Here is a 13,624-nt window from a genome sequence, read left to right on the forward strand (position 1 = left end):
CAGATCACCAAGCCACGTGCCCAACAGCAGACCGGACCAGGCCCAGCAGCAGAGCCCACAAAAACCAGAGGCAGGAGTGCGGAGGCCAATGAACAATGAACAGAAGCCCGCTGCTGTAGCCCGCCCTGCAACTTCCCGGGAAACGCCAGGGCCAGCCACCGCTGATCGCTATGGCAGCTGGCCATCAGGATAGCCTCCTGTATGCCTGGGACAAACAGTCGCAACACAGCTTTTTGGTCGACACCGGGACCGAGATCAGTGTCTTACCTCCGACGAGTTACGACACCTGCAACAGAGAACCGGGACCCACCCTGAGCAAATGACAGCACAATATGGACCTACGGCACCTGTATGGTGCGGCTGCAGTTCGGCTCCAGCTGGTTCACGCGCGACTTCACACTGGCCACTGTGGCCCAACCGCTCCTGGGAGCGGATTTTTTGCGAGCTCACAGCCTGCTGGTCGACCTGCAAGGGAAGAGACTGGTCCACGCCAAGACCTTTCAAACATTCTCCCTGGGTGAAGCCCAGTTGCCGGTCCCACACCTGGACTCCATCATGCTGTCCAACAACGAATTCACCAGAGTCCTGGCGGATTTCCCATCAGTTCTGGCACTGCAGTTCACGGCAGCCATGCCCAGACATGGCGTACAGCACCACATCCTGACCCAGGGACCACCCCTCCATGCCCATGCTCAAAGGCTTCCCCCGGACAAGCTCTGACTGGCGAAGGAGGAGTTCATGAGGATGGAGGAATTGGGGACCATACGGCGGTCCAACAGCCCATGGGCCTTCCCCCCGCACGTGGTGCCCAAAGCAACAGGGGGCTGGAGACTGTGCAGTGATTACCGTAGACTGAATGAGGCTACAACACCAGACTGCTACCCTGTGCCGCACATTCAGGACTTTGCAACAAACCTGCATGGTGCAAAGATCTTTTCCAAGGTAGACCTCGTCTGGGGATAACATCAAATCCCAATGCATCCAGACAACATCCCCAAAACAGCACTCATCACTCCGTTCAGCCTTTTCGAATTCCTCTGAATGTCATTCGGCCTAAAGAATGCCGCACAGACATTCCAGCGGCTCATGGACACAGTGGGACACGACCTGGACTTTGCATTCATCTATTTGGACGACATCGTCATAGCCAGCAGTAGTCGTCAGGAGCATCTGTCCCATCTCTGTCAACTCTACACCCGACTGAGTGAATACGGCCTAACAATCACCCCAGCCAAATGCCAGTTCGGACTCAACATCATCGACTTCCTGGGCCACAGGATTACTAAAGACGGGGCAACCCTGCTGCCCGCCAAGGTAGACGCGGTCCGCCACTTCCGCTGACCCAACACACTCAAAGGCCTGCAGGTGTTCGTGGGTATGGTGAATTTCTACCACCGCTTCCTCCCCTCAGCAGCCCGAATCATGAGCCCCCTGTTCACCCTAATGTTGGGTAAGGGCAAGGACATTACCTGGGACAAGGAAGCTGCAGCCGCTTTTGTTAAAACCAAAGAAGCCTTGGCAAATGCTGCAATGCTGGTGCACCCCAGAAGAGACATCCTTCCCGCCCTCACAGTGGACGCATCGAACACGGCAGTCGGTGGAGTGCTGGAACAACTCATCAAGGGTCGCTGGCAACCCCTGGCATTCCTCAGCAAACACCTACGACCATCCGAACTCAAATACAGTGCTTTCGACCGGGAGCTGTTGGCACTATACCTGGCAATCCGGCATTTCCGGTACTTCTTGGAAGGTAGGCCCTTCACCGCGTTCACTGACCACAAACCGCTCACCTTTGCGTTCATGAAGGTATCTGATCCCTGGTTGTCCCGCCAGCAGCGACATCTGTCCTACATCTCCAAATACACAACAGACATCCGGCATGTCTCGGGAAAGGACAATGTCATGGCAGACGCCCTATCCAGACCTACCATCCAGGCCCTGTCCCGGGGGTAGACTATGCAGCGCTGGCAGAGGCGCGCAGGCAGATGAGGAGATCCCTAGTTACAGGACTGCAGTCTCCAGTTTGCAGCTCCAAGACCTCCCCGTAGGCCCAGGTGAGAGGATCCTACTCTGTGACGTCACCACCGGCCAACCCCGCCCCATCGTCCCGGCAGCCTGGCGGCGACAAGTTTTCAACTCCATTCACAACTTAGCGCACCCCTCCATCAGGACAACCGTCCGGATAGTAGCCAACAGGTTCGTTTAGCACGGACTCCGCAAGCAGGTCAGTGAATGGGCCAGAACGTGCATGCACTGCCAGACGGCCAAGGTGCAGCGGCACACCAAAGCCCTGCCGCAGCAGATCCTCCCCACCCGCCGGCATTTCAACTACATTCATGTGGACATTGTGGGCCCCCTGCCAGTGCCGCGAGGAGTGTGGCACCTCCTGACTATTGTAGACCGGTTCACAAGATAGCCACAGGCAGTCCTGCTCACCGACACAAACTCCGAATCCTGCACCCAAGCACTGATTGCAACCTGGGTACCTCCAACAGAGGTGCCCAGTTCACCTCCAGCCTGTGGTCAGCTATGGCCAGCCTTTTGGGGACGCAGCTGCACCACACAACTGCCTACCACCCACAGTCGAACGGACTAGTGGAGCGTTTTCACCGTCACCTGAAGTCGGCTCTCATGGCCCACCTCAAAGGGCTTAACTGGGTGGACGAGCTTCTCTGAGTCCTGCTCGGAATCCGCACGGCGCCCAAAGGGGATCTGCACACCTTGTCAGCCGAGTTGGTGTACGGCGCACCCCTGGTCATCCCAGGAGAGTTCATACCAACTCCAAGGGTGCAAGAGGAAGAACCTGCAGCAGTCCTGGACAGACTACGTGAGAAACTTGGTAACCTGGCCCCCATACCCACTTCACAGCATGGGCAGAGCCCGACCTGCATACCCAAAGACCTGCAGAACTGTAAGTTTGTTTTAGTACGCGGAGGTGGACATGGGGCATTGCTACAGCAGCTGTACGAGTGGCCGTTTAAGGTGATCAGGAACAACAGGTCCACGTTCGTACTGGACATTAGGAGGTTTTCACAGTGGACCGACTTAAACCGACCCATGTGGACTTGGCGCAGCCAGTCGGGGCTCCGGCACCACGGCGCAGAGGCAGACCTCCCAAACAGAGACCGACTTGGACTGTGGACATTGGGGGTGGGGGGGGGTGTATCACCGGGTCTGGGGGGGGGGGGGTATGTGGCGACCCACTCGAACCGGCTCACAAAACAGTGTACTCTGGCAGGGAGGCCGGCCCCAAAAAGGGTGCCAGGCCTTCTTCACCAGCAAGGGGAAAAGCCCGTGTGTGGGAAGGGACTGTGAATATGCACCCCCTACAGCATTCCCACCTGGGGAGGGCGGAAACGGAAAGGCTTAAAAGCGAGGCCGCGAAGTTTGAATAAATCTCCTTTGAAACTGCAACTCGTTATTCCAGCGCTGTGTGTAGCACACCGCTACAGTACCTTACTTTTCAGCTCCATAAAGCCCCACTTCATGATCCCTCAGCAAGTTCATCTCAGACTGCGGCCATGATGTTCTCCTTGATTAGAAATTGAACTCCCTCTCCTCTCTTTCATCTACCTCTATCTCACTTATGGTTCCTAAAGTTTGTCACAGCCAGGGGAAGGGGGTGCAGTGGGAAAACACTTCCACAAATTATTAAGTGCTCCCAATGGCGTGGGTCTCAAATAGTCCCTGACAACAAATCCAGTTCCTGGCCTTCACAAGTGGTTTAGTTACTAAGCCTGGCAGAACAGTTTCTACTGACAGGAGAAGGGGCAAAGGTGGGCTATTGGCATCTTAAAGCCAGTTGTTTCAGACAGATAGGGCTCGTCAGCCACAGTCAGCAGTGCATCTAGAAGAAGGAAAACTCTAAATTTCAAACCATCGCTGCCTTGCAGCTACACTGACTCTCACGGGAGGCTTTGGCAGTAAACCACGAGGGAAAAATTCAAAGCTGGAGTCTTTGGCAGCCCTACATTGAGTTTAATGTTGACTGACACCTCCTGTGATGCTGCAGGTCCCAAACTGGATCGGCCTCTGCCGTTCCTTTGGGTCATCAGCTGCTTAGAGTGGGGGGAGCATGCTGCATGGACAACAGCTTTCTCGCCATATCGTACTGCCCTGGCTTGCATATCACAGCTAAGACACAACATCCATGGACAACCTTGATCAATGGAGGGCTTCCTCCTCCAACCCAGTAATGTGGGCTGAGTTCTTTTTTGGTGGGAAATGGGAGAAAACAAGAGAGAAGACGAAGGGTGCCGTTCCTGTTACACAAGGTGCTTTGTACAGATGAAGGGCTTCAAGGAGAAAGGAAAAATACTCCCATGAGGGAGTCCATTTGTTGGAGGTGGATTCAGGAGGTGGTGTGTGCTTTCACACGGTACAATGGTCCGGCACCTGAGTTACAGACAACGTCAACTCATGAGCTTCATGAAGATGAGCTTCAACTATGTGCATATTTGAATGTTTCATTATAATGTTTTTTTTCTTTAATAACTCTTTGGTTAAGTAATGTTCATAAATATACCCTCTTTATAATTGTATACAATATACGATCTGTTATTTCTTGCCAACGGGGGATTGCGGGGATTGGGGTAAGTGTGTGCAGTAAATCACACAGCATTCATACAAATCAGGGTCTAGTGGAACCAAAGTGTATACCCCCCAGATGTATGATGCCTGAGAAAGGTGTGTTTCTAGCCGTGGGGCCCAGCGGCTGTTAGCAAACCACATTTCCAGAGATGCCCAGTAAAAAGGGGATCTATTGTGGGGCTCACCCATATGGAATTCATTGAACGCTGTGTGATTGCCCTAAGGATTGATTAAGTGGTCTTGTGTTTAAGCCTGTGTTAAACTATCATCTGGTGAAGTGGTTATGGACACCACAGAGATTAAGTTTTAGTGCGATTCAAAGAGATTACCTGTGCTTGTGTTCTGAGCGGGGTGGATATGCACAGACTATTGGAGTATAAAGTTGCATTGTTTGCTGTGTAACCAAAACTATGTAGTCAGCTTTGTATTTGCCATTTGCTATGTATGTATCCAATTTAGTAGGAGAATAAAATCTCTGTATTATCTCTGTACTATTGAACACATCAGTAACTTAAGAATGTAGCCAAATAAGAAGAGGTGTAACCAAAACTATGTAGTCAGCTTTGTGTTTGCTATTTGCTATGTATGTATCCAATTTAGTAGGAGAATGAAATCTCTGTATTGTCTCTTTACTATTGAACACATCAATGCCTTGAGAATGTAACTAACTTATACTTACTATGTAACCAACTTATCAGCCAGAATGAAATCTCTGTATTGTCTCTGTACTATTGAACACATTAGTAACTTAAGAATGTAGCCAAATAAGAAGATAATGGTGTGATAATGAGAGGCTAGCTAAGAGATAACTGTGGCCAGGGATGAGGTAACATGTGGCCCAAAAGGTAGATTAGAACATGATTAAGTTAATGGGTAGAAACAATAGTGGGAAGTCAGGAGCTGATGTACTGGTGATACGCAACTGTAGACCGATTGGATATGCTAATACAACTAAACCAGGAGATTGCTATAAAAAATGCTATGCACAAGGATCGCTGGGCAACCAGCGACTAGCTCACTGACTGTCTCAGCTTTGATTTGCAAATTAAAGTTTAACACTTCTTGAAGAATCTTCTGCGTCTCCTGGTCGTTTGTGGGGCACAAGAAACCACGACAAGACTAGACAAATTGTTGATTCTGGTTTTAAGTTCTGTTAAAGCATTAGATAAAGTTATAGTCATGGAGCAGTGGGTTGATGGAATGGGCACAAATATGGTTGTAGTTCAGACTAACAGTGGATCTGCCTGTTACCACTGGGGCGCCTGGAGAAGGGAGTGCCGAATTGCAAGTCGAGTTTTCCGTAGCCGAGGGCGGAGACTTTAAAGACAAGTTGCTCTCATTTCTGTGAGTGGGGGGAAGGAGCTGTCTGATGTGAAAAGTCTACTGAGTCCTTCAGCTTTTGATTTAAACTCTGAGCTCATTTTGGTTATTACGTCAGTGGTTGATAAGTGCAGAAGTACATCTGCGGAGAGCCAGAGTTATTGTAAACTGGGAGTGTTCTCTGGGGTCAAGCCCACACCCGATGGGGAAGAAGAATATAAGGTTTGGGCTGAGCAGACATCTCAGTTGCTGGATGCATGGCCGTGCTCAGATAACATGAAAAAAATGAGACGGGTAGAGAGTTTAAAGGGGACAGCAGCTGACAGAGTGAGGTTCCTCAAGGCAGAAAATCCACTAGCTGTGTCAGCTAACTACCTGCAAGCTCTAGACGATGCTTTCGGCACTGCTGAAAGTGCAGCTGATCTTAGGAAGAAGTTAAGGCACACATTTCAGGAGGAAATAGAGAAGCTGCCTGCCTACATTTTCAGATTGGAGAAGCTGCTGCACTGTTTGTGCCACAAAGGGGGCATTCAACTGTCTGAGGGAAATTGCTTGAGGATAGAGCAAGTTGTAAGGGGTGTGTTGTTACATGATGTGATGCTCTACATATTTGAATGACCTATAAGATGCACCCTCCTCCCTCTTTTACTGAGTTACTCAGAAATATTAGAGAGGAGGAAAACACAATAGGGGAGCTGGAGGTCTCAGTTAGCAGTTAGTCCTGGATAGTAGCTGCTGTTGCTGAAGTGACCCCCTGATCAAGTTCAAGCTGCTTTTTATTGTTGTTTCAACCATAACTGCGGTACAGTACACAGTAAAAATGAGACATGGTGCTACATGAACAATACAAAAACTACACTGAATTACGCAAACCAACACAAAAACTACACTAGACTACAGACCTACCCAGGACTGCATAAGTAACACAGAACAGTGCAGGCAGTGCAAATAATAAACAAGACAATAGGCACAGCAGAGGTCAGTAGGTTGGTAGTCTGATGGCTTGGGGGAAACTCTGTTACATAAATAAACAGCTGAATGGCGGCGTCTGGGATTCCATCTGTTTCTGTACTCCCACCGAGTATGTCCAACAGACAGGGGTTTTACAGGATTTTGTGAAAGATTTGAGAGCTGAGGTATCCTGGTTGATATCGATGGATGCTATCACCAAGCCTGACAAGCCCATAGAAAACCAGGCCCTCTGGTGGATGTATCAAGGCGAGGGGAGGTGCTGAAATTTGTCCCTTGACCAGGGAAGTGACCAGTATTTTCTGTTACAATTGTGGAGAAGATGGACATTTCAAACAAGAGTGTGAAGGAAAGGAAAATCTTTGGAAATTATATCAGCATTTAATCAAACAGAGAAGAAAAGAGGGACACAGCAAAGGAACAGGCTGACATTTTGGAGAGGATACATTCCTGTCAGCGTATCAAGGGAAATAGTAAAGTACAGAACACTATTCCTGAGGGTTAATAGTGTTCTGTACTTTACTATTTCCCTTGATGTAACTCTGATGTACCCATACAGATTGAAGATGTTTATGCTAGAGCCATACTTGACACAGGTTCTCACGTTATTTTGCTTTATAGATCCTTTTACAACCAGTTTTTGACACACTTGCTATTGACGACCCTTGAGATTCAGGTACTTAGTACTGCTGAGTACCATTATGATGGTTACTTGCCATTGAAGCTGGAGTTTTGGAAGCAGATGTTGGAGTAATTGAGACTATTGACACATCCATGTCAGTCTGCCCTGATCCAGTTGAAAAGGGAGGAGCTTCCATTTTTGTAGTAACAGACGCTGCCAATGTGAGAAGACTCGTAGGAGCATGCAAGGTGAGAAACGGCAAGAACTTTTTGAAAACCTTGTCCATTTACCCTGTGGTCACAGCTACTTTTGAGAAGGAGCAAGTTTCTCCTAAGCAGGATGATGAGCAGAAATGAGGAGCTGTATGGCACACCCAGTCTAAACCTGTCATGTTACATACTGGAGGAGTAGCATGACAGCAACCCCGGAATTTGATGGAATGTCTGAAGAATGGAAAAGAAGATTAACTGAGAAGATGTTGGGACACAAAGATGCATTTTCTACCAACGAGGCCGATGAGCCACATTTCCAGAGATGCCCAGTACAAAGGGTTTTTTACTTTCTTTATGACTTTCAAAGTCCTATGGATCTGCATTCCCAGATCCCTCTGTTCTACCACACTCCTAAGTGTCTTCAGATGATGCAACACCTCACACTTGTCTGCACTAAATTCTGGCTGCCTTTTGTCAGATGGTCCAGATCACACTGCAAACTTTGATAGTCTTCCTCACAGTCCTCGATACCCCAGTCTTGGTGACATCCGCAAATTTGCTGATCGAGCTTACAAATTACCATCTAAATCATTGATAAAAATGACAAACAACAGACACAGCACTGATGTCTGTGGCACACTAGTAGTCACAGGCCTGTAGACAGAGGGGTAACCATCTACTAACACTCTCCAACAAAGCCAATGTCAAATTCATTTTACTAACTCATCCTGAATTCAAGCTACTGAAATTTCTTGACCATCCTCCCATGTAGGACCTTGTCAAAAGCTTTGCTAAAATGTAAATGGTTTCTGCCTTGGTTGGTAGTCAAAGTGTTTCTATAATACAAGTTGTTGTTAAAACTGTTGTGAATTGGAACAATCAAAAGCAGAGAAGAGTTCTATTGGCTGAACCTGGTGGGATGTAAGACAACGGAGCAGAATTAGGCCATTTGGACCATCGAGTCTGCTCCGCCATTCAATCAGCCCCACTCCCTGGCCTTCTCCCATAACCTTCGATGCCATGGCCAATCAATAACTTATCAAGTTCTACCATAAATACACCCAATGACCTGGCCTCCACAGCTGCCTGTGGTAATAATTTCCACAAATTCACCACCCTCTGGATAAAGAGATTTCTCTACATCTGCTTTAAATGGATGACCCTCTATCCTGAGGCTGTGCCCTCTAGTCCTAGATACCCCACTGTGGAAAACATCCTTTCCACGTCTACACTGTCTACACCTTTCAACATTCAAAAGGGTTCAATGAGATCCTTCCTCATCCTTCTGAATTTCAGCAAGTACAGATCCAGAGCCATCAAACATTCCTTGCATGATAATCCTTTCATTCCCAGATTCATCCTTGTGAACCTCCTCTGAACCCTTTCCAATGCCAGCACGTTTACTTTTTTTTGTAATTTATTTTTTATTGAAGTTCATCATCAAACAAACATTTCCATCAGATGTATTTCAGATATTGAACTCATATATCATATAGTCATATATGCCACAAATTTCCACATAATGAGGTATACACTTATCAAAAATAGAGGAAAGAGGTAACAAGCGGAAAGAGAAAACTATGTACAAATAGGGAGTGATCTTTTTTTTACAACATATTCATTGATTCGTGACGATAAAATCAGGCCGAAGAGGTGCTATGTAGTTAACCATTTTTCCCAGTATTAATCAAGTTGTTCCAATTTATAATTAACAGATGCTGTTATCTTCTCCATTTTGTAAATGTCCATTGTAATTTCCATCCATGCATTTAAAGTTGGGCTCTCCTGTGATAACCATTTCCTAGTAAGAGTCTTTTCACCAGCCACCAGCAGTTTATTCATTAAATATTTTTCTCTTTTCAACCATTCTTGAGATATATACCCAAAATATGTGGCCTTAATTTCTAAAAGTATTTCACATTTAAAGATGTCTTGTAGGGCATTGTGTATACCACTCCAATATTCTTTGAGAATGCAGCATTTCCAGAAAATATGATAATGATTTGCATTTTGATTTCCACAATTTCTCCAGCAAACAGGGAGGTTACTATCATAATGGGATTTCTGAGAGGGTGTAATAAAATATCTTATCAAGTTTTTCCATCCAAACTCCCTCCATTTCTGTGAACTGGTACACTTCCATTGATACCTCCATATTAATGTCCATTCTTCCTCAGATATAATTAACCCTCCTTCATTCCCCCAGTTTGTTTTAATGTATGAAGTCGAGTGTGTTTTAAGATTTGACAAACCCTTATACACACTTGAAATGATTCTACTACCGTTATCTGAATTATATGTTTTTCTAAATAGCTATATCAAACATGTTCTTGCCTTGGTTACATTTTTAACCATCCTATTAACATATTGTCACATCTGTAAATACTGATAAAAGTCTTGTTTTACTCTTTAAGCATTTCAAAACTGAATAGTGTTCCTTCTTTCATTATATTGCAAAGAACTGTTATTCCTTTAGCTGTCCAGTGCTTAAATCTTACAAACACGAGGAAATCTGCAGATGCTGGAAATTCAAGCAAAACACACAAAATGCTGGTGGAATGCAGCAGGCCAGGCAGCATCTATAGGAAGAAGTACAGTCGACGTTTTGGGTCGAGACCCTTTGTCAGGACTAACTGAAAGAAGAGATAGTAAGAGATTGGAAAGTGGGAGGGGGAGGGGAAGATTGGAAATGATAGGAGAAGACAGGAGGGGGGTGGATGAAGTTAAGAGCTGGAAAGTTGATTCGCAAAAGGGATACAGAGCTGGAGAAGGGAAAGGATCATGGGACGGGAGGCCTAGGGAGAAAGAAAGGGGGAGGGGAGCACCAGAGGGAGATGGAGAACAGGCAAGGAGTGATTGTGAGAGCAACAAAGAGAGAAAAAAAGGGAGAGAGAAAAGAAGGAAAACAGGGGAAAACATAATAAATAAATAAATAAATAAATAGATAGATAGACAGATAAATTAATTAATTAATAAATAGATTGATTGATTGATTGATTGATTGATGGATGGACAAATGAACGAATAAACAAACAAATAAATAAGGGATGGGGTAAGAAAGGGAGGAGGGGCATTAACAGAAGTTAGAGAAGTCAACGTTCATGCCATCAGGTTGGAGGCTACCCAGCCAGTATATAAGGTCTTGTTCCTCCAACCTGAGTGTGGCTTCATCTTGACAGTAGAGGAGGCCATGGATAGACATATCAGAATGAGAATTGGATGTGGAATTAAAATGTATGGTCACTGGGAGACCCTGCTTTCTCTGGCGGACAGAGCATAGGTGTTCAGCGAAACGATGCTCCCAGTGTGGCCTTCTATATATTGGTGAGACCCCACCTACATCTGCCCTTACACTCCCTCCCTCACCACCATTCCAGGCCCCAGGCAGTCATTCCAGGTGAGGCTACACTTCACCTGTGAGTCGGCTGGTGTGATATACTACATCTGGTGCTCCCAGTACGGCCTTCGATATATATTGGTGAGACCTGACGCAGACTGGGAGACCGTTTCGTGGAACACCTACGCTTAAATCTAGCATCCAGTTTATTTTGCATAAAATCCAATTCATATGCACACCATTTAAGAATTACAGTATCTCCCTCTAGTTTATATTCTTTTATAATAGAGTCCATTTCACCCATGGGTTATCAATAGTATTTATGTACCTTTGCAGGTTGTTGTCAGCCAAAATTACTTGTATGGGGATGGGAAGTACCCGCTCCTCAATGTTTTTCCATTGAGCGTCATATGATGGGTTGAATCAACATATCACAGCTCTCAACTGTGCTGCAAAATAATAATCTCTAAGAGAAGCTAGGCCCCATCCCCCCTTTTCCTTTGCTAATTGCAAAGTTTTGAGACAAACTCTAGGCCTTTTACTTTGCCAAATATATCTTGATAACATTTTGTTCCATTTATTGAACTGAGTTTGATTAATCTCTATTGGTAGGGTCTGAAAGAGGTATAACAGTCTGGGCAGTATATTCATTTTAATAGACTCAATCCTTGAGCTGAGACTAAAAAAAAATGAATTAGGTTCCATCTTGTTATATTTTCCTTAATTTTTTAATATATAGGCTGATAATTGCATTCTGACAATGTTGCCAAATCTTTTGGCATAATGATGCCCAAACATTTGAAAGACTCTGTTTGCCGTGCCCAGTGATATCTACTTTCAATTTCTCTTGGTGGGCTATATGAAAGCAATTGGGTTTTACCTATGTTGATCTTGTATCCTGATAATTGACCATATTGTTCAAAGGATTTAGGTAAAGAGTATGTTGGTTGCCCCAGACAGATCAAAATGTCATCCGCATAACAGGCCACTTTAATAGTAATTCCCCTGATATCTTCATTTTGTCTGATGTATTGAGCTAATGTTTCCAGATATAATGCGAAGAGTAGCGGTGACCATCCCCTTACCTTAAAGCCATGTCCTCTTGTACTGAGCAGTGGTACCCTGGGGAAGAGGCGCTGGCTGTTCACTCTGTCTATTCCTCTTAATATCTTGTACACCTCTATCATGTCTCCTCTCATCCTCCTTCTCTCCAAAGAGTAAAGCCCTATCTCCCTTAATCTCTGATCATAATCCATACTCTCTAAACCAGGCAGCATCCTGGTAAATCTCCTCTGTACCCTTTCCAATGCTTCCACATCCTTCCTATAATGAGGCAACCAGAACTGGACACAGTACTCCAAGTGTGGCCTAACTAGAGTTTTATAGAGCTGCATCATTACATCGCATCTCTTAAACTCTATCCCTCGACTTATGAAAGCTAACATCCCATAAGCTTTCTTAACTACCCTATCTACCTGTGAGGCAACTTTCAGGGATCTGTGGACATGTAAGCCCAGATCTCTCTGCTCCTCCACACTACCAAGTATCCTGCCATTTACTTTGTACTCTGCTTTGGAGTTTGTCCTTCCAAAGTGTACCACCTCACACTTCTCAGGGTTGAACTCCATCTGCCACTGCTCAGCCCACTTCTGCATCCTATCAATGTCTCTCTGCAATCTTTGACAATCCTCTACACTGTCTACAACACCACCAACCTTTGTGTCATCTGCAAACTTGGCAACCCACCCTTCTACCCCCTCATCCAGGTCGTTAATAAAAATCACAATAAGTAGAGGTCCCAGAACAGATCCTTGTGGGACACCACTAGTCACAATCCTCCAATCTGAATGTACTCCCTCTACCATGACCCTCTGCCTTCTGCAAGCAAACCAATTCTGAATCCACCTGGCCAAATTTCCCTGAATCCCATGCCATCTGACTTTCTGAATAAGCCTACCGTGTGGAACCTTGTCAAATGCCTTACTAAAATCCATGTAGATCATATCCACTGCTCTATCCTCATCTATATGTCTGGTCACCTCCTCAAAGAACTCTATCAGGCTTGTTAGGCACAATCTGCCCCTCACAAAGCCATGCTGACTGTCCCTGAACAGACCATGATTCTCTAAATGCCCATAGATCCTATCTCTAAGAATCTTTTCCAACAGCTTTTCCACCACAGACGTAAGGCTCACTGGTCTGTAATTACCTGGACTATCTCTACTACCTTTTTTGAACAAGGGGACAACATTTGCCTCCCTCCAATCCTCTGGTACCATTCCCATGGACAACAAGGACATAAAGCTCCTAGCCAAAGGTTCAGCAATCTCTTCCCTTGCCTCATGGTGCAGCCTGGGGAATATTCCGTCAGGCTCCGGGAACTTATCCGTCCTAATGTATTTTAACAGCTCTAACACCTAATCTCCCTTAATATCAACATGCTCCAGAACATCAACCTCACTCATATTGTCCTCACTGTCATCAAGTTCCCTCTCAGTGGTGAATACCGAAGAGGGCCTCGCTCACTTCCGCAGCCTCCAGGCACATCTTCCCACTTTTATCTCTAATCGGTCC

Source organism: Hypanus sabinus, chromosome 2 (assembly GCF_030144855.1).
Source record: "Hypanus sabinus isolate sHypSab1 chromosome 2, sHypSab1.hap1, whole genome shotgun sequence".
In the NCBI taxonomy this organism is placed as follows: domain Eukaryota; kingdom Metazoa; phylum Chordata; class Chondrichthyes; order Myliobatiformes; family Dasyatidae; genus Hypanus; species Hypanus sabinus.